The sequence below is a fragment of the Argiope bruennichi genome, chromosome 1, assembly GCF_947563725.1.
Source record: "Argiope bruennichi chromosome 1, qqArgBrue1.1, whole genome shotgun sequence".
In the NCBI taxonomy this organism is placed as follows: Eukaryota; Metazoa; Arthropoda; class Arachnida; order Araneae; family Araneidae; genus Argiope; species Argiope bruennichi.
Genome location: NC_079151.1, coordinates 43,232,121 through 43,256,769, shown reverse-complemented (window position 1 = coordinate 43,256,769; position 24,649 = coordinate 43,232,121).

The window sequence follows — 24,649 nt, the reverse complement described above, 5'->3', positions numbered from 1 at the left end:
TGTATTTTTAAAACTTTTCTACTGCATAGAAAAATGATGCGTCTTTTTTTTATATTATCAAAAAATATTGTGCACCCAAGAATCGAACAATATGACAAAAGTTTATATCGAAATTAAGAGAAAGTGTGAATAATTTTACAAAAAACATTTATTAAATAAGTAATTTTGTAATAATTTGCCAAATATAAATTTATTAACTATTACAAAAAATAGAATCATTTAAAATATATTTAACACACTTTTGATTATATAATTTATGATTCCAAAAATGTTTTATTCATTTATTAGCTCAGTGAAAATTCGTCATATATGGAAATGATAATATTTTCTTCTAACTAAATCTGGTAAGCCTCATATTGTCATTGTTTAGTTAATTGTGGAGGCGAACACAGTTCCCTTGTCTTCATTTTTTTGTACATGATATACGTAGTTTCTTTTTCTTCTCTTTTCAATATTATAATCACGTACTCTTTTTTTTCGGTATTTCAAAAAAAAAAATTCCAGTTTATTGCTTTTTTTATTGTTGCCAACAGGAATCAACAAAGAGTTTCTCGAGTATCTAACTTTGAAAGATGAAGAAGAATTTTTTTTAATTATTTTCTTTAACGATGCATGAAAATTGCTTTCATTCATTTTCCTTTTTACCTCTTATTTTTTTAAATGTTTAATAAGATTATGCAATGCACGCTTAGTAAATTTAAAAAAAAGGCCTTCCTTCGAAACTTTAAAAATAGTCAATTGTATTTGAAAGTATTCTAATATTAAAGTATTTAAAGAAAATATTTTCAAATATTACCAAATAATCTAAAGGCTTTCCAATTTCAAAACTATGAAATCACTTTTAATTTCATATTTGAAAAGATATTTAATGAAAAAAGAAAATTCGTTAATGTTGTTTTTACCGCTATTTTTAAGTCAATCATTAATGTTTTGGATTTTGGGAGTATTACTTGATTGTTTTTTATTTGTTAGTTTTGAGAATTCTACAAAAAAAGATCAATGTCACATTATACAGTTGTTTTTTTCAAAAGATAAAAGGAAACCCGATAGCTACAGGGAATAGTACTAGTTTGTTTTATAGAAAAAAGTTAATATAATTGTATCACCAAATTTGCCTACATATCCCAAATGTTTAGTTATAACAAATGAATAGCATCTCATTTGAAAAGAAAGAGATTTCCTTGGTTAATAAATAATTAAAAAACCATGATTAAATTTTACCAAAACAATGAAAGGAATTACCTTTTCCTTATTATCCTGTTTATTATAACTCCATATATTTTTGGTTGTTAGATTTTCTTTCAACAATTTAATTATAATGTGTGTCTTGTGTGTATCGAAACATTAGGTCGTCCTCTAACATTGTAATGCTTAAATGAAACACTTTTTGCTTATTTAACAATGATCTTATTTACAAATATTATTTCTTCAATAATTTAATCTAGATGTGTGTTTGTGTGTGTATGTGTGCGTGTGTTAAAATCTACAACTGTCCTCAGGCAATTTAAATGAGTCATTTTTGCTTATTTACATTTTTATTTGTTTTAAATTCAATTTTAAAAGAATTTTTAATGGTATGCTTTGGGAATTAATTGATTTATCATTTTGATGCCTCAATGATAATCAATGCATAACTTATTAAGAAAGCACTATCTCAATGATAGTATGCTTGGTCTAAAACATTTTCAACATAAGGCAAGCTGATTTATAGCAGTATGTCAAGACGCATATTCTCTAATCGACTATCTTTCGTTCCCAAGATTCCAAAAGTAGGAAACACCGTCCCATAAGGTCCAATTAAATCCTTGTGCAGATTTAAAATAAAATTGAATTTTATTAATTATGGGCAATTTAAAAATACCTTACGAAAGATTATCCTCATCTAGAACCCTATTAATAACGTAATGATATTTAATTCTAAATATGCTGTTATGAATTTTTTGGACTGGTTTTATTAGATACTTTTCATCATACTTCATTCAAATACTCAGCTTCTAACATTCATTATGTTTCCATTTTATCACTACATTTTTTAATTGAATTAATTAAAAGTACACTCCTTGTACCACACCATCATTATACACCATGTTATCATCACGTTTCACTTCCTCATCGACATCAAAATTCTACACTTGCGACCTTCGTTAATTGTCAAACGCACTTTCAAGATTCTATATATGTATTTGATATTGATATGTTATCCGTGTATTATCCCACGTACAAAAATTAATGATATGATAGATAATCATAAAGACTTATCCATCTTTCAATTGCTTGAATGAGTGAAGCGCAGCAGACGATAATAAGGGTACTTGAAATACCCGAAATCACACTCATTAAGAATATCTCAAGTGCCGAAATCCAACAAGTGGAAGCGCATGGCCAACGTGATAGAGTCGTTAATCAGCTACAACAAAATTATTATACATCAAAGGAATCAGAGATTTTGCTTACTTTCCGTCCTCAGGTATTAATAGAAAATTCATTTCTGAAATTTCTTCAATTTCTCACATCAATTGAGACGAATATTTTAAATTATTTCCATTATCCTTTATAATTAACGTTATTTTCTTGTGGCAAAGCACCAAGGAAGCCAGAGTAGGAAATATCAAGGAAAAGAAGTTTTAGATATATAATTGTTAATGAGTTTTATGTTAATGAAAATGGTAAATTTATCAAATAATGTGACATACATTTATTGTTAGTTAAATAATTGCTTCTTCCATTCGCAAAAGGAAATTTAATTGCAAGAATTCGATAATATATTTTGTAAACCTAGTTTTTCATGTTCCATGTTCTTAGCTGGTTTTGACAACTCGTAAAATCTTTCAACGATAAAGTTAATTGTAGTTGTTATGGGTAATCGCGTTGTCTGTTTGTTTCTAGATCTTATATATTACTTGTGAGGTTAGTTTCTATTTTTTTGTTTGTGCTTCTATGTATCTTTGATTGCCTTTTATTACTTGAGTGTGTATATAAAAGTTTATTCTTTCTCTTCTTGAGAAACTTATCAATTTGTGTATAACAAATTTTCATTCTTTTTACTTTGCTTGGTCATTTCTTTCTTTACGACTTCTATTTAGTTAAATATCTATTCAATAGAGTCTATATTTTTACTTCACTTAAATTTTAACGAATACAGATAGAAAATATTATATTTTAATAATGAAATTGCATGCTTTCGGACACGTATAACTCAAAAAACAAAAGTATTATAAATAAATGAATTCAAATTCATAAAGATGCTTAAAAAAATGAATCTTTTGTTAGTCAATTTTACTGAATTGTTTGTTAAATTTTTATGTGATTTTATCTCTAGTTTTAACTTACAAATAAACATTTAATCAGTTTAATAACTCTTTACGCAAAGATTATTTTAATGAAGCATTTGAGACAGGTTATGCATCACACTGTTATTGAAAAGGACATTTTATGTGTTCGGTTGTTTCCAATTCTAAGTTAATATAAATGTGCATAAGTTAATTTTTTAGAATGCAACAAAATTACAGATTCAATTGATAACTGATATATAGAAAATATTAAACAAATTAAAGTAACACCAAAATCAATTTTACGTATATATATATATATATATATATATATATATATATATATATATATATATATATATATATATATATATATATATATATATATATATATATATTCTATTTGTCACTGCAAAATTATTAAAAAAATATAGAGAGAAAAAACTTTAAATTTAGAGTTTTTCAAAAAACATATAAAATCATCATTAATCGAATAATTGTTTTTAGCATTGTTGAACATTATTTAACTAGCTTCTTTACCCGTGGCTTCGATAGCGTTCATCTTTTCTATATGTTGGTAAGAAAAAGTAAAATGCACATACTTAGTTCTATAATTATATTTAATATTTAAAAAAAATTAAAAACCTCAACTGTAATTAATAACTATTCGCAACTGTTTCAGTCCAATTACATAGGCCATTGGGAAAACATTAAGTTTCTAGGTAATAGTATCATTTTTAAGAGATGAAATTTTTATTTCATGAAATTAAAATGTCAAGAGGAAAAAAGAAAATTTCTGTGGTTTCAGATAACAGTCCCTTGAAAGAATACTTGATGTAATAACACATGTATGTCTTAATATTAACTGCCACTAAAAACAGATTCTACCTTTACAAACTCAGCTAAGTCGGAAGTATATGATTTTCAAGAAGTAAAAATGTAACGTGCGCATTAAAGAATGCCAGCTAGCTTATAAATAAACATATATATGGAAAATATTTTTTATTGGTCTGTTTATTTATTTTTTTGTAAAAAGGTTTTTGGTTTGTCGTAGAATTTATGATAGATTTTCATATATGTTCGGTTCCAGGAGCATCATTATTCAACTTTTATAAGAAAGCAATCTTTAATCTAATATTCAAAACATGTTACTTAAATTTTTGAGCCTGATAAAAGGCAACAATAGAAATCCTAACAGATAACAAAAACATGTTTAAATTTCAAACAATTTGGAATCAAAGAAAGAGCAAAAAATTTGTGATTAGAAGAAAAAAAAAATCGGAAATGTCTGTTGGTGTACTTTTAAAAGTATGACTATCAAGCTGGTGTGATGTAAAGGTGACATATAAAGTGAAAGATCTTATAAAGTGAAATAACATTTTACTCAATAAAATTAACTAAAAAACAGTAAGAAAGGGCGTGAGATATCAATTGGAAACATAAATAAAGTAGAGAAGTGATAAAATAAGAGACAAAGTTAGGTGAAATAGTGAAAACAATGCAATAATTTTAAAATACAGTTGAAAAATATTGATTTTTTTCAAAGAATTTCTAACTTAAGAGGATTTTAATGTTTCTGCATAAATGGCAATTACATAATAACTGCAATTTTTCCAACAGAAAAATACTATTACTCATAATTTTAAATACATGTAGATTTTTTTTAAAAAATGGTTACTAACTAGATCAATCTTTTAATAATCAGTCAAGGAGGATTACAAATTATATTATTATAAATTTTTATTTAATTACTTCAAAATATTTTGAAGTAGTTAATAGAACATAAAAATAGCTAAAAACAATTTTTTTAAATAAAATTTTCAAAAAGTAATTAAGAAAATTTTACCTGAAACTTTATAAAATAATTATTTAATATGTCATTTGTTTCTTTTTTTCTATATACGCTGTTATACTAAAATTATTTAACCCTTAACTGGGGAGGTTTGTTCTACGAGACCGCATTTCATTTACACTCAAATAATTTTTTTTAATGAATGTATTTGTACGAAAAACTGACAATATATTTTGCAGATATTTTTCTTGATATATAGATATGTTTTAGAAATTTTTCAAAATATATTATCATTGAAAAAAGTAAATGTGTTGTAACATGCATTTTCTTCTCAAAATTACATGTTACAATAAATAATATTCTTGGAAAAAACGTATCACTTTTTACTTTTTAAATCATTTTTATTTTTATAGTATATGAAGGTATATAGAAGACAATATAATGTAAAATTCAACAATTATATGAAAAATAAAAAAAAAATGACAATGGGTAAAATTGGTCCTTTTTTTTATCAGCTTGTGTGTTTTTTATAGCACGGTTTTCGAGGGCATTTTAAACATACAGGTTAAGAACAAGTATAAAAATTAACCTATAAATTCTGTATATATATCTCTTGGTATATTAATATATTTTATAATTTTTTCAAAATACATTATCACTAGAAAAATTAATTATGTTTGAATATACATATCAGAATCAGATGAATGCGAACTTTTATCGAAAAACTCTTCTAGACAATTATCCTTATCACCAAAATCACTTTCTGCTTCATTTAAAAGTGTCTGGAGCACTGCTTCACTATAGGATCAGTAAATTGGATGATATTTCAGGGCCCAAGTTTTAGCGCCATCTGCTAAACCTTGTTTATCGCTTGGACACTAGCATGGAGGTGCGGTCTTAGAGACCGCGCTCGAAGAAATAACTGAATTATTTTAAAACGCATCTGCTGAAATCGGTTGAAAAAGTGCACGTATATTGAAGGTCACAAAGCAGGAAGCTATAGGTCAAATCCATTCAAGTGAGCTAAAAATAGAATAGGGTGACCGAAAATCCATCTCTAGCGGTCTCAAAGACCGCACGTCCCCAGTTAAGGGTTAAATGAAAATGACTACATTTTTCATTTGTTTATATATTTCCCAATGCCATCAAAAGATAAATTTCCCCTTCGAAATATGGTCAATAATGATCGAGATTAAAGAAGTTTGCTTTTGATAATTCCTTTAAACATTTCATCAGCTTTCACGTTTGCAAACCAGTGCACTCACGTTTAGGTTTCATGCTATTTATTAGCTGTACTACAACATTAATCCATCTGTTTAAATGTAATTATACCCATTTTTATACTATAAAATAGGCTAGTCGCATCATAAATATGTTTATTCACTTCATCATATCATAAATGTATTCACATAAATCTTTGCGCATTCTAAGATGACGGTAATAAAACAAAAATATTTTCATAAATCTATTTTTAAGCAACGATAAGGTTTCAATGTATACGCTGGAAATGCAGATGGAATCTTACACCTCCATATATGATTTTAAACGGAGAGGCAAAAATGTTATAATGTTCATTAAAAAAATATATTATATACAAATTTTTCTTCGGCTAGGTTTCGTTAAATGAAAATCAATCTCATTTGTTATTGCTGGGTTGTATTCATTGTTAAGTTGTAAAGTTGATTTACTAGTTATGTTCTTATATATGGATTAAATTATAATATTACATGTAATTATAAAACTTGATAATATAAAAGAAATAATTTATTATATTACCTTATAATTTGCCCTTTTCGTTGGCGTTTTATTTAATATACAATCATTAACTGGCGAATTTGAAATTTATACCTAAGAGCATATGACGAAAAAGAAACGCGGGTGAATACTTGATGCTTCTGAGTTCCATGTGATTCTAAATACGTTAACATCTCCAAAATTATTAACAAAATCAAGAATTCAGTTTTTTAAAGACATTTTAAATCTTGCAAGTTTTGTCTACAGGGTGCCATGCAATAATTTTCATCTAGTAGTTTCTATCCAATCTCATATCCTTCTATGTTTCTATTCTAGAATTTCTATGTACATTCGTCATTAATATTAATAGAACATTGAAAAGTAATCCAACTTTTCTTAAATCTAACCTGTTAATTTCAGGCACATTTCTTGATTAAGCAAATTGTGATATATAAAATTTATTTTTTGAAATCGAAATGTCAACCGATTTTTAATATCTTCTTATTCGCCATGTTCAAGTATAAGTCCTTTCCATGTAGAAAATCCCCATAAAGTGCAATTATCATATACGAGATGAAGATGTAGTACGCTCTAATTATTACACTACCAACTTGTGCCCATACATACTAATATACTGAACAGGGTAATGCTAGTCCTCTAAAATGCATCCCCACAGTTGTATTAATCTCTTGACATAGTTCGGATAATATACCTGTCCGTGTTTCCTGTTGAAGCACGACCATGCTTCACAGGAATATACGATAATGTGTGTTACACCTGATCATTCTGCACATCATTAATGTCAATGAACTACAGTATAATTTTAATCCGCTTTAACACATCTGAATTATGTAGAAATTTACTTTTGAAAGAATAGCAATGTCATTTACTTCTAATGTCGTCATTCGGAGATGATATTGACCAGAATACTCTCTCTTAACACTACGTATTCCTTATATAGTAGGCTTAATTTAGGTACTATCGCCTCTAAATATATAGGCGTTTTTGAAATCTTCCTATAGTCTTCATGTCCGAAAATTATGCGTTCCTTTTATTAATCCATTTAGGACTTCTTTTCAGTTTACCAGCAATGGATTTACACAGATTCTCAAGGTTATAAAAAGTCTTACACTTCTTTTATTGAATATTCATATTAATGTTTCTGATTGAAAGGGAATAAAGTCTCAAGAATTCAATTTTTTTTCTGAAGTATTTACATTTAAACTTTTCATTTTTTATTCTATTATAATATTTCAAAATGTTCAATGAACTATTTTATATCAATTCATCATTACTATTCTTCAAATGCACGTCTTGTTTAATTGAAAATAGTTTATAAGTTACCGAATTATACCTACCTATTACATAGTAAGTTCAGTTAATTAAGTAGTAGTATACATCTATTTCTTAATTTTGTTAGGTGAGAGGGAACCCCACCTCTAACATTTAAAATCAATAAAGATAAAACTAATCTGTAACATTCTATGGTATCTTTCTGTTATTTAATAATAAATTATATTTCCATGATTAAAAAATTTAACTTTATTATAGATGTAGACGAAAGGAGCTGATTTTAGGTCCAGGATAGAAAGCCATGCATTTAAATAGTTCAAAATGAGGAAATTATTAAATCTTAAATCTATTATTTAACTACAGAGAATGTATTTACTTCTTTAAATGTTTAATCATGTGAATCAGGATAACATAAAATAATTATTTTTTATCTTGTTATTACATCTATTGAGGACCTTCCGATTAACTTATCAAATTATGATCTGGGAAATAAGTGGTTATATAAATAAGTTAAACTTTTTAAAATTGGTCCAAGAAAGTTTTGCAACACATGATAACAAAATAAAATCAAACAAGAAAATACTAATTATTACATAGATGGAAAAGCATTAAATTAACAGATAAAGCATTAAAAGACAATTTTCGAAAATTGGACACAATTTATTCCAAGTAACTTAGATATTGACACTACTTCTAAAAGTTAATTTATTCATTTGAAATAATTAATTAACAGCATCTAAATAATAACTGTTTATCTATTTATTTTTATTATTTAGAAAAAAGTTTTCTTTTCTTGGTCACTTCCAATATTTCTTTTCCTTAACTCTAATTGTGAATCATTAGGAAACAGACTTTTCCTTAAGATTCATAACTTTAATAACTTTCTCAAAACATGTTTCATTCTCAGATAAGTCAAGCATATAATAATTTCATTCAACAGTAATTTTTTTAAAATAACCTTATGAGTTCATATATTTTTAGAAACAATTATTGCATTTGTTTTAAAACCTTTTCATTTTCGATTGAAGAAATTACATCATTCATAGATATGAAAAATAAAATATCTGACACCAAGTTTTGGTATTATTTTATAGCTTATTTTTAAAGTGCTCTTCCTTTAGGTTTATTATTGCTTTTTTCTAGTATATGAAGAGCTTACAAAACTCCAAGCTCATAAAACTCTTTTATAATATTGGTAATATCCTATACCAAGCTTATAAAACTCTTTTTTGGATCTTAGTTTCACCTTTTATTTATTTAATTTCTCTTTCTTTTTCTTCTCGAACAATAATTTAGAATTAATTATTTAACAGCTATGAAAATCAACGATGGTATGGATATTATGGCATATAAGATATATTAAATTAGTAATTCGTGGTAACTCATATTATAAGGGGATACTTAGGTTTCCCCCATATAATTATTTAATTCTTAGTATTAACTAAATTCGATTTCGGTAACACATAAAACCTGATCACTTTTTTACAAATTTTGTAGGAATAAAAGAAATCAAGTAATAATTATAACCGCATAATGGGAAACTTAAAAAGAAGTACTTACTTTTATAATTATTCTAAAATTTCTCTAAAAAGATTAACTAGTGCCTTAGTCAATAAGAAAAAAAAAATATTTTCAGCGCTTCTTATTCTTTTGATTTAGATGTGGACTTGGTTTTTGAATTATCTTTCACAAATTTAAGGAAATTAGCAAGGGAGTGCCCTCTCTTTTCTTTTATTCTCACCTACGTAAAAGTTTTCATACAAGGAAGACTCTCTAAATAAATTACATTCCTCAGTATTATTTCTAACGTTTATCTTGCGAACGATTTTAAATATAAATTTTTAAACATTATACTATCAGTCTTTAGTAATATTTGAAATAAATCCTGATTAGTAAATAATGAATTTATAAGATCTTTAAACTGTTAAGTTGATAAAGATAAATAAAGTTCATATTTTAAGAAACTATTTATTTGCAACCAAAACATGGTTTTATTAGACTCTTTAAGCTGTTTCTTAAATATTATAATAAATATATGTTTCAAGAGATATGTGCTGTTTTAATATTTTTTTGGACTTCTGTAAAAAAGGGAATAAAAAGTCTTTGAAGAAAAGCTGTTCTTCAGCAATTTAATTGATCTTTTTTATTTAAGAATTGTATCCATTACGCATTTCTTTTTCTTCCTTTATAATTTGTGAATTACATTATTATTTTGCGCTCTAATGCGTTATGGAATGATAATAAATTGCAAATAACATAAGGAAAATTTGAAACTTTCAAATAATTTTTCCATAAATCGGTTAGGCGATATCCAAGACATTACACAGGCCACTTTTATTTATTTCCATATATTCTTCTTCTAATTTCCCTTTTCTCTAAGGCAAAGTCACCGTCTGACCGTAAATTCCTGTTTTCTGTTTTATAAATTGAATGTAAAACTGCATTTAGAAACACATAATGAAATCAGTACTTATCAGTATTTACAAAGTTATTATTTAATGGAGGCATTATAGATCAGCAGTTTTAAAATTATGATAGAAATTCTGCATAAATCGCAAAATGAAAATGCGAATTTATTTTAGGAAGAATTTTTTTTCCGTATTTGTCACATACTGAATAGAAAGAATATATTTATATATTCCAACTGCTATATAAACGTTAAAGAAAAAATAATTTACTGCAATTCCATTAAAAGTGGAGAATTTATACTTTAAAACAGCCAACCAAAATGGAAGCAAATAGCATCGATATCAAGGATGTGTTCGGTGATGCTGCCATCTATTAACTAAGTTGAAAACTAAAGTTCATTCGTTTTCATTCATTTTAGAGATAATAAAACCCTAAAGCCACCCGCAATCCCGAAATCTTCAGTCAATTTTCTCACACATTTAACACTATGAATTACAATTGTAAATTGTTGTGAAAATAAATTATGTATAAGTAATGTTTTCATGTTTCAACATTAAAATCAATTCAAAACAAAAATATATAGCATAAAAATAACATATATATATATATATATATATATATATATATATATATAATTAAAATTACGGATAATAATACAGATCCAAGAGAGTGGTAAAAAACATGTAAACAAATAAATATAATAACTAAAAATACTATGTTGTTGTGTATGAGAGTGCGTGTAAAAAAGAACATTAAACTATCACTGGATAATATTAGTCAGTAAACATATCACGGGTTTTAACATTTAAATACAGAACTAGCATATTTTAGATAAATTTTCTTTGTATGAAAATCGCCGAGACTAATTTGACTTAACCTCAGTATATAGATTATTGGGCAAAGGTTTTATGATTTTAAAGATTTATTTTAGTCTGTATAGCCATGCAAAATGATAAATTTGCCTGTATTTTTGTACAAATAAATATAATAACTAAAAGTAAAGGTAAATCTGTCATTTTGCATGACTATACACACTAAAATAAATCTTTAAAATCATTAAACCTTTGTCCAATAATCTATATGCAGAGGTTAAATCAAATTAGTCTCGACAATTTTCCTACAAAGAAAATTTCTCTAAAATATGCTAATTCTGCATTTAAATGTTAAAACCCGTGATATGTTTACTGATTAATATCATCCAGTGATAGTTTAATGTTCTTTTTTACACGCACACTCATACACAACAACATACAGACAGGAATTCTTGATAAACATTTGACTTTAATTTTACTAAAAATACTAAAGCAAACAAAATCAAGAAAGTAATATAATTACGAAAAAATTGTTATTAAAATATGAAATATTACTTCCGTTGAAATAATTGTTAATAATTGACCTGATAAAGTAAATATAATATAAGAATTCCTCCTTTTATATCTGTCGTCAAAATTTTTCTGTGGATCTCTGTCTGAACAATATAATTCAAACTCGGAAGATTTAAATATTCGGGATAAAACATATTGTATAAAAAGAATTTCACTCTGAAATATTCTGTCAGTAAAATTTAAATATTAAACGGATTAATATTTCAAAATAATTAATTTAGCAATTCCGGTATTAGAATTGAAATAAATAAAAATACAAAAAGTAATACAAATATAATCATACAAAAACATATATTTGCAATAAAATCTTACTCCTGATACACTTTAGTTATCGCCATTATTCTGCCATTCCATCACCATTCCATTATTGAGTGATGAATGTGAGGCATTTGTAGATCTCTTTACTCATTGAAAATTTAACAAACACGTATTTAATTTATTGCTAAAAGAAAAATATCTCTTGTAAATAATTAGAATAAATATGTTTTGATTTCCGTTAAAAACAATTTATGCAGTTAATTCAAGGTATAGAATTAATCATACAGTAAATAATAATGCAGAAATAAATTCTTGAGAATACGTAACATTCATAATATAGATTTGTTTAAAATTTTTATAAGAATATTATATGTCTTTGATAATCAATTTATTCTTCATGAATAATATTAATGTTTAATTCAAGTGAAATCTCTTATGCATAAATTTGTTTATAGGGTTTTCTTAGAAAAGTATTTTAAACTTTGAGTTTATGGCATTCATTCAAGATGAATTATTTTCATCCTACTTCTATTTTATTTATTATAATTAAATATTATCATTCTTAAATGAGCAGAATGAAATAAATCAACTGCCCATATCTATAAATATTTATTGCAGGATGTTTGTAAGAAGTTATTTTTCTTATTCAGAAATATGCAGTTACTTCCAAAATTAAAATGTAAATCACATTTTACATTTATTTCAATTTAGCTGTTAGCTGTTTAAAAATAATGCTGAAAATTAAATAATAATAAATCTATATATGCTTTGTATCATATTCCTCAAATAACTTACTATATATATATATATTTATTGCAGGATATATATATATATATATACAAAAGTATTAGAATCAAGTTAATAGGAAAAACAAAAATCAAAAAAATTAAACCAAAAAAATTAGTAAAAAAATATATAAATATATATATATATATATATATATATATATATATATATATATATATAAAGAATCCAGCCTGAAGACTTTTTCAAGGGTCACCCTCAGGCAGGGATTCAAATAAAGGAATTTTTTCTGTGAGGACAAACAGACATTGTCTAATAATTATTCCTCGTGACCCGAAAATGCCCTGAAATTATGCTCAAGAGATATACCATTTTAAAGAAAGGAAATACAAAATAACGAATTAGAAAAAATAACCACAACAAAGTAAAAATACAATAACAAAAATAACAATAAAAACAAAAACTAGCATTAAAATTAAAATCAAAAACGAAAAGGCCAGAAAGTTGCAATTTCGAAACTATTTTGTTTCGTTTTCATTTTAGTTTCGTTTTCAAACTTTTTCTTACTTTAGATTGGTTATATATATATATATATATATATATATATATATATATATATATATATATATATATATATATATATATATATATGATTTACATATTATTTTCTTTCTTTTTTCTTTTCTCTCTCTATCTCTCTTTTCCTCTCCAAAATTGTATTCATTCGTTTATCCAAAAGCAAGCATCAGAAGCGAACATTTGGAAATTCATTGGACATCCTTGTATTTCCCAAAGAATTACAAGGAAAAATTCTATTTTTTCCACATAATGCTAAGAGATAATAATCGTTTGCTAATCGTATAATGCTAATTTTTATAAACAGAATTTAATGTGAAAAATAAATATGAAATGCTGAATTTCTGGTAAATACTGGGTGTTATTTTTATATTCATTCAGGATATTTTTTTCTCCAGTGACTTCTTTTTGTAAATTAGTTCTTATAATTTTCTTTAAAATGTAAAAATTTGAAATCAGTTTAAACAAATTAGAACTAGAAAGTTAATTAATTTTGATATGTTCATCTTCATTACTAAGTTTGTTTTAGTTTATATTGTGGAGTATAGATGGCAACACCAAAATGCAATGGAGTTAGCTCCATCTTTCATTGCATGTGTGAGAAAGTATGTTTTTGAGTAGCATATTTCTTACTTATTTGCTTATTACTAGTATTTTTTATGTAAAATAAAGGTCAAAATTATTAAAAAAATTAATAAATCAGGAATTTTATAAAAATTAAAAAAAAAAATTCTTATACAATAAAACCATTTTTAGTACTGAAGTAATATAATAGATAGTGTGTTGTATTCAGTTTTTTTTTTTTTTTTTTTTTTTTTTAATTAAGACCAAGTTATAGGTATAACTGCTTGCATTATAAAAAGCAAAGAAAAAAGACTTTATCAAAATTTTTATTTCAAAATGTTTTTTTAATTATTTCTAAAAAAATCGTAATTTAGAATTTATTAAAAATACTAATATTTATAAAAAGGAGATAAGCAAATTAATTCTTCTAATTTCTTTTTATCAAAATAAAAATTTACGAAAATTATCTTTGGAAAAAGTTTTATTTATAAATTTAAATAGTTATGACTAAATAGAAATTTGTTTTAAAATTTATTATATTACTAAAATTGATTGTTCTAAAATCACAATCGTTTTTTACAAAAGGATAATTTGTATCCTCATGCACAGCGTTCAGAAAAATACGTTGCGCTTAATAATTATGATATTGGACACACAGGAAATCGTAAAGGCAAAGTATAATGAGCAAAAATTACCCTCGGTGTTCAATTTTAAAATTTAGTGTAGGACATTTTCTTATATATATTTGGATTTGTTTTGAGTAAAAAATTAAATGCATCATTGAAAATAGCAAGCAACTATTATCTAAAAATATTATTTTCAACATTAAACATAATTTGGTGAATATTGAGACTATTTTTAAAATATTGTTAGATTTCTTGGCAACATTTAAGAATCAAATCTAATATTCTTTTATCCAAAAGTGTAATTTGTTTATTTTTTCTCAAATTTCTTGAAATGATACCTTGAATATTTTTCCTTGATTTAAAATTAGGTCGAAATATTTTTTATGATAATTGTTGTTGATATGCTGTCTCTTAATCAAACTCGCTCATTTTGTTCGCCAATATTATGCTGATGCTATGGAAAACTAATATGCATTGTACTTATACTATATGCATATGTTAATTTAATAATACAAGAAAAGTTAATTTGATAAAAAAAATATGTAATAAAATGATTGAAAATAAATATACTTGCTACACATGAAATTGAAGAATATTTATTTCTAAACTTTTAAAGTAAATCTAAATCTTTAAAAAAATTAAACATTTCAAAGAAGAAAATAGTACCTTAAGAAAAAGTTTTGATTTTTTTCTGAATATTTGTAATCTACTTTCATTATCTCATTTTTTAATAAAAGAATAATTATTAATTATGATAGAGTTACAAATCACTATCAGTCAAGTCATTTTCAGTTTTTTCAGATTAAAAAAATAAATAAAATAGGAAGAAAGATTTATGAAATGATGCTTCTCATTTAGAAAAATGCAAACATGGAAAGCTGCAATCAGGGTTAATTTATACTCTATAATTTTAGTGTTAATTATGAACATAATATTTTTGAAACAAATATCCATTAACGGAAATGCAATAAAATGCAAATAAAAAATAATTTTTATTCAATGAGGTCAGCGTCTGTGATTGCTTATGGAAAAAATTTGAATTTCAAACGTGTTTAAATGTATAGTTAGCATTGCCACATTATACCAATTGAAAATATAATGACTGCAGAATCTATGTACGTAGAACTGTTATCACTTCATCAGTTAAGCTTAGAAAATGTTTATATCAAAAATTAAAGACGGTTCTTTACAGAGTTTGTGCATGGATATGGTTTTTGCAGTGCAGATTAGTAAGTCAATTAGTAAGTAATTGGTAAGTAAATTAAATTTAGTTTTATATAAAGATCTTAAATGTAGTCTTCAAAATTAATGTTACATTTTTTTTGCTGTATCGCCTGTATTTTATAACAAATTTTCAGGTAAAATTTAGGAAGCTTCAATGGTTTGGATACACACAAATGTTTGTGGTGTTTCTTTGTTAAAAGTAATTTATAAAAAAATCTGCAATTTAAGTATTTTCTTTTATCAAAATTTGGGCAACCATAAAAAGGCAGGCATTATTCGATAATCTGATGAATGAATTTCACCAAATTTAAAATTAAGTTTACTTTTGAAGATTATGTGACACTGAGCAAATTAACAAAATACTCTTTCATTTTCAACTTTACCAAAAAAGAATATATACCTGGCCTACAAATTGCGAAAGAAGGACTTTCTAAGAATATTTTTCAGTTTCGTCCTTTGATTTTTGAAATTGATGCAGAACAGTTTAAGAGAAATTATTTTAAAAAAAATATTCATAAAATTGTTATGCGAAATTATTTAAACTTGCATTTAATAATAATTGAATATTTAACACAATGAAAGAAATATTTCAATCCTTAAATTACTCTGTAAGTTTTAAATAAAATTCTTTACACAGAAATAAATAAATAAAAAAAATATTCTACAATAATTTAATGTCAATATTTCTCTAAAGAAATATTTACATTGATTATAATATCTTTCATCTATTTTGTGTTATGTGTGTTTCATTTATTTGGACATTAAATACTACATTTTATTTTCAAGCGCATATATGATAAAAGCGTGAAGCGTTATATTTTAAATGATTAAATGTAAATATATGTAGTACTAAATGCACGTACGATTAATCTTTATGCATTGGGCTCCAACATAATGTGTAATCCTGAGTTACACAAACATTCAACGATAATGTAGAATTTAGAAATATTTTTTTCAAAAACATTGAATTTTTTATGCATATTATGATGGCTGTTTTCATACCAGTTGGTAAATAATTGTATTTAATTCTCAAAACATATAAAATTTTATTGCAAACAAAATTATCTTTCGTTTTGTTATTCAAATATACATTTTTAATAATAATTACCATCACAAACTTCTTTTATACTGTGGATTTTATTAGACTGCTGCTAATTACTAAAATAAATATGATTACTTTAAAAAGTTACAAAAAAAAGAGAAATTAGGGTTAGAAGACAGTCTAATTAAAATCTTTATTCAACGTTTGTATCCCAGAGCAAATGACACATCTTCAGAAACTAAGACAAAATCAATACATGCTTAACGTATACTTAGATCTGCAATGCTAAGTTTGCGTGAAAATGTATTCCCTTAAGAAGATTACATTGAGAAGAGGAGGAGGAGGAGGAGGATCCCATTACCAGCTTTTTTGAGAACTTGGAATAATAATAACTCTAATGCGGCAAGAAATCTCAGAAATGAATTAATTAATCTCTAATGAGTTGGAATTCTTTCCAGGAGCTTTCTGCATTTTTATTGGTTTCTTGCCTTAATCAGAGAAATGTTTTTTAAAAGTATTATTATTAAAAAGGATTGTATCGTACTTCATGTTGATTAAATCACCAAATAAAATAAGAAATAGGCCTTTGTAGCTATTTTTGAGTGTGCGTGGGGTGTAATCAAATGCAACATTTAGATCAAAATGTTATTTTAAAATATGTTTTGTGTTTATATTAAAAGGAAAGCAATGACAAATTTTAATTTATTTTTACAAAAAGTTTCCATTTATAGATGTATTTTTGTAAGTCATTAAATGAATTTTGAATTTAAAAAAAAACAATTTCCTTCTCTTATTAAAACCCAAAGCATTTTCTTTGCACATTTTCCTCCGGCAATGATGATTAAATTATTTTTTCTGATTTATATACACAAAAACACATAAAATTACACAAATGTTTTTTTAAATGTCATACTTAGTATTAGATTTGCGTGCGTGAGTGTCGTAAAAGAAATATGCGATTATAATTATCAGAAGAAAATCGGAAAAAGTAATAAAAGAAGTCAGTAATAAATATTTATGTATGAAAATAAGCAACGTAAAAACTGCATTGAATAAATTGGTTCTGTATGCTTTGTCGTAAGGAAAATATTTTGATATTTAGAAGAAACATACTTATTCCAATTATTTATTTTTCCACATCTCATATTTTCTAGACTAATAATGATAAATGATTTTTCTTCAGATAAGAAATAAATATAAATGCTGTTTTTCATTTATTGCAAAAACAGACTAATTTATTTTTACATTCTGTTTTTTTTAATCGAAAATATGTCGAAGTCACTTTAATCAGTTTTGTATTGAAAGATAGATAGATAGTAAGACAGATTGAATTCGGTTAGAGCCAATTTTACTATTACGAAAATTTCAAGGGTTTTTTTTTTTTTTTTTTACATTTTGCAAGGCTAACAAACATATTTGTCGAAAAATGTGCTAAGAAATTAATTAATAAACAAATATTTTAAAATTTATAAGAATTTATAGAAAAAAGTCATTTGACTTAGTTTTATCAAAAATATTTTAATTTATCCAAATAAGAAATAAAACTAATGTGTTCTAAAATTCATGATTATTTTGTGAAATTTATTGATAACAATTTTAAAATTGTAAAATTCTCCTATTTTATAGCAATTTTGTGTGCAAATATAATTAATGTATTTTATCATTTTTTACAATTAAAGTTAAATTTAAATGTGCCCAATTATCTTTTTTTTTGAACTTTTAGTATTTAATATATACGGTGTCGAAAAAATTTCTCATTAATTGACAGAGATTTTTTAATATATTTAAATCCCTAAAGAAATTTTGAGAAAATAATATTTCAATTCTGAGCTCTATGATCAAAACAATTTATGATCATGAAGTACATTCGGTGTAGGATTATTTATTTATTCTTTAAAACAAAGATTTTTATATTTCCCGAATTTTGCTTAGATTTCGATACATTTTTATTCTCATATTTCTTTCCTAGAATAATTCTATTCAAATTTCCTAGAATAATTTGAATCTAATTTTTTTCTATAAAAATTCAATTTTAGTTTCCTAAAATAATTTTAATCTAATTTTTTTTTCTATAAAAATCCAATTTTAGTTTCCTAGAATAATTTTAGTTTAATATTTTTTTTCCCTAGAACGATTCTCTATAGTTTTTTTTTTTTTTTTTTAAATATAACACATGAACAAAGTTTGCTAATACAAACCACTTTTTCTATACCGTTATAATTACTTCATTTCCAATGATATTAGATATACACAGTCACACTTTCTGAAGTTGAGATAGCCAATTTATTAAATTTTAAGAAATGATTATACTGAATAAAGAAAAGGACTCTCTACCATTTTACAAAAACTTCTCAAAACTTTTTATAGAATAGGAAAGTTGATTTAAAAAAAAATATTGTTTTCATTGAACTAGTGAATGTATTTGAATACTAATTAAAATATAAAATAGTAAACATTTCATCCATCAGCAGGAATGTATAAAGAATATTACTGATACATTCTCATTAGAACTTCTTATTAAACGCGGCAGATTGCAATCTAAATAAATAAAGTAACATTGATTATTCAAAGACAAAATGGGAAGTAAAGCAAACTGCATTTTGCTATGTAATAGTTTATTTGGTAAAAGCACACCAAGTTTAACAAATGGTATAGCGGAAAAATATTTCAGAATTTCAGTGCAAGAGTATTTCAGACAGGATGGTAAAGGAGAACTGAACAGCCATGACAATCACAAGACAGTTTGAAAAATTTGACACTATATTCTAATGTCACCACAGAACACATTAATGAATTTTTGAGGACGGAAAATTTGCATTAAGGTTTGTAAAAATTGTCTAGAGACTCTGCAAAATGCAATTGAATCATTAAAAACTATCATATAATCAGAAGCACTTAATAATGTGAAAATGAATATTAAAAAATTGTATTATAAATTTAGAATTTAGCATAATGTTTTTTTTTCAGTCAGTATAAATTTCTGGGGAGATATTAATGAACAAAAGACTAATAAAATAAATTGTTCAATAGCTGAAACGAAAAAAACGGGATAAAATAATTTTTTTCTTCTTATGTATTAACATCGAAATTTTTTTATTAAAATAATGTTCATAAAATGATTGATATCAGAAAAAATGTTAGGAAATACTCTTAATTTAGTCTGTCATTTTACTCTTTATAAGATATAAAATATTTTCAAAAATGTAGAATTTTTTCTACTTATTATGTCTTAAAAATCAATAAATCCTTTTAAAAGCTGGCCTAAGAATTCTTATCTAAGAAAAAAATCTAAAATTCATTGCATTATTTCAATAGAAGAAATAATAAATCGTTTTTCAACCACCATCATTATTACTGAATAATAAGGCATTATCAGTTGATTAATTAATTAATTTTGAGTTAATAAATAATTCAGAACTGAATATGATCTTTTCTCAGTGAGTATTTGATATAGTTGTTACACATTGGTGGGTTTTTTAAATGTTTTAGTTTAGTAAGTAAGCGAAACGTTTAATAAAAAAAAAATATTAATCAGAGATTGAAGTAGTCATTGACATATAATTTCAAATTTCGGGTATTTTGTAACTCACTTCTGAGTTGCATAGCACTACTAATATTTGCTACAAAAACGAAGCAGGAGCACATACTTTCTGTAATTTTCTAATTATTATTTTAAAAAGTCGCGGGCAAAGATTGTGTTCTATAAATCTACGCCATGATACGATTTACATTGGAATAACAATTATCACAAAAAATACTATAAATATCATTCTAAATATATATATATATATATATATATATATATATATATATATATATATATATATATATATATATATATATATATATATATATATTTTCTGAAAACACAAAAAAAGCCATGCAAATTGTGATAGCTGATAAAGAAAGGTTAACAAACGTATGCGCATTTAAATAGATATTAATCTAGTCCATATTCCTAATAAGCTTAGTAATAAATGTAAACATTTGAATTTCATCTTACGCATAACAATAAATGTACAAATATATAATTTGATTACTTAATACTACTTATAAATTAATAAAAAGAAATTGCTAGATTAATATGATGAAATTTTCTTTGTAAAGTAATTAAAGATTTTATTACATAGAGTAGCAAAACATATATTTTAAAAGTATCTCTAAAAATTATGCTATATCATTTTTACTTAATATGTTTATAAAGTGAAAAATAAACGGCGAAAAATGCATGAAATTTTTACCTGGGTAATTAGAGTCTGAATATTGCAATGTATTTTTCATTACTTAGCTTTACTGTGCATCAAGTTTAATTATAATAAAATGAAATGTATTTAAATTAAAAAATAATATATTCAAATTTTAAATGCAAACATCACAAATATTTCATATTTTATTCATTTCATTTCCTTTATCACGGCAATTATCAAATCTGTAATGCAATTTGAGTCAAACTTACGAATGATGATTTTTATCATTATTAGTTGATAAACCAATTCATAAATTTTGAAATGAATATTAAGGTATCTCTGTAATTTAACAAGCAAATGTGCCAAGTTGTCATTGTGTAACAGATTAAAGGAACTAAACTATTCATCTGGAATTCAATATAAACAATACTTCCTGCTAACCAATCGTCTAGTGTTAGATGTGAAAAAAATGTACGTATTCAATCCCCATTTAATATAAAAAGCACAAAAAAGTTATTGGGAATGAAATCAATCCAAGACACACAAAAAAAATTTATTAGAATGAGATTTTTCTCATGCACAGAATGGAAAAATAATATTTTCGTTCCCTACAATGTGATAATCTGCATTTTTTTTTTTGGTATTGTATTGAATTAGGATATATATATTGTCTAGAAAAAAATTTTTCTTCCGATAATAATTATATATGATCTATTAAATATAATTACAGGCTTTTCAGCATATCATTTGGGTACAAAAATCTTGGTAATCCTCCTCACTGAACAAGTTAAATGAATTTTATCATTACTGAGATTTTTATATGCACACTAATATTCAAATAAATTCTGTAATTCATGGAGATTCTTCAATGACTGAGCACTGAAATGTTTCCTTCAAAAATAGCCAAAAAACATTTTTAAAATTTTTTTGCAATTTTTAGTGCAGTATTTGGAATTTAATGAAATAAAAAAAGCTTGCATAAAAAGTATAAAAATAAAACTAATAAAAAAATTCCTACTATGTTTAACTTGAATTTTTATCTTTTTTTAAAAATCTTATTAAATAAATGTAAGAATGGGAATCTATAATGTACTATAATTATTTTAAACACACACCCTCGCAAAACAAGGAGTTTTTATTATAAACAAAAGAAGATCGTGAGATCAATTAATTTGAAAAATGGATTTCTGTCCAAATTTTTTTTTCCCGAAGAAAACCCAATCTTTTCAGAAAAATGAAAAATGGAAAAACTTCAGGACGTTTCTATAAGCTGTAAATTATTATATTGATCTCAGATTCTGAAATCTGTACATTAAAGAATGGTTTGAAAAGTATTAATATATATATATATATATATATATAAAGACATTTCAAATTCCTTAAAAAATGTTGGCTCAAAACAAAATCTTCTTCATGGTAGTGTTACATTTTATGATTGTAAATATCACTTTTTAATATGAAATATTCTCTATTTTTATTTGTATTTTCTATAAATAACTTAGCCAGCCTTTATTATATATATATATATATATATATATATATATATATATATATATATATATATATATATATATATATATATATATATATATATATATATATATATATATCAATATATATATATATATATATATATATATATATATATATATATATATATATATATATATATGTGTGTGTGTGTGTGTGTGTGTACTTTGAAAATCTTTCATAAATAATGCTGTATAATATAATGTAACAATATGTGGATCATTTTTTGTAATGAAAAAAGAATGAATAAAATATTATACAAAATATTTTGTGTTTGGAAATTTATATAAAAAAAAAATCGTGTACTTTATATCTGTTTAATAGGAATTGCATAATAATCATATAGTGTTTGATTCATTTTTATAAAATTCCATTATTGATTTTTTGGGATTAAGGAAACATAGCAGAAAGAACACATTTGAGTGATTAAAATTTCCTAATGGAAGAGTTCACTATTTACAAAAGCATATTTAAATGCAAAATTTAACAGTCTGAAATTTCATATGAATTGAAGTTTTAATATTAAAATCATGCTAACATATTTCTTGTATAGAGCAATATGAAGGTAAAATTCAGATAAAAGAAATCTACATAGTTGATACTTAATGATAAATAATCACGTTAAAAAAAATAATATTTTTGAACCCTAGCAAACGCAACACTAATAACATATAATATAAGGGTATGAATAACTGTGATTCCGGAGATCATTAAAAGAGTAAGCAAATAACAATAAATAACAAAAAAAGTAGAATTAGCAAGAAAAAAAAATATTGTATTTATTCGAAGAATCGCCAATTCAAAATCATTTTACAGCAGAGTTATGGAACTAAATGCATTCGCCTAAAAACTGGAAAATTCTTTTAAAAATTTTTGATTGTATAGAATGAAAAGTTGCGCAATCGCTTTTCAAGAAAAAGTGTTGAATTGTACAGTTTCCAAAATAAGAGGATTATTGCGTATTAGGAGGATTAAGAGAGTAAAAAGAATTTTCGGATTTTCTTGTAAAGCTCTTCCAATGTTTATTTCCTATTTCACGCTATCATTACCTGAAACATTGTTTCGCGGAAGCATATGTACCATAGTTTATCTTGATACTGCAGCGCATTTCCAGAAACCTTTTAATGTCTAAATCCTTTCAGATTTTATATCCAAGTATTTGCCATCTAAAGCCTTTTTTTTTTATTTGAATAACATTTTTTGCGGCTATTATCAGAAATAATAGCCATTCTATGTTTTTAATTCTATGTTTTATTTTAGATTTCTTAGCTGTTTTTTCCTCTAAGTCTCTTGTCATAGCAGTTAGAAAGAGTATATCTAATATTGCGGAAAAAAGTTATAATAACATAAATACAGTTGAAATGGATATTTTCATTGTAAGTATATAGAATAAATGCAAAGCTTCATAAGAATAGCAATAAGATTAAATGTAGAAGAAATGAAAGGCTCTTGTAGTGTATTAGAATAAAATAAAACCTTCTCTGAACTGTAAATAATTTTCGTAATAAATCAAATATTTTAAGAGGTTTATTCATATTTGATTTTAAATTTCAGAGATGATATAAAATATATAACTGATAATAAACTAAAAATTAGATTTCAATGAGCATATTCTATCCAAAAAGAAATTGTCTTTTTAAACCTCTGATAAAAAAAAGTATTTAGACTGGTTGCATGCATAAGAACAGTTTTAGATTAGTACCTTTCTAATATATATATATATATAGAGAGATAATAAATATATTCATTCTATATTTATTCTATAATATATAAAATGAATGCCAATCACCATTAGAATAAAATGTAGAATGAAGTGTTAAATGATATTATAATGTGATAAAATCAAATGATTAAACATTCTCCGAACTGTAAATAATTGTCAGAAAAAATCAAATATTTTAAGAGGTTTGTTCATATATATATATATAATTTTAGTGATCATATAAGATATATAACTGATGATAAACTAAAAATATGATTTGAATGAGCAAATTCTATTCGAAAAAAATTTTCTTT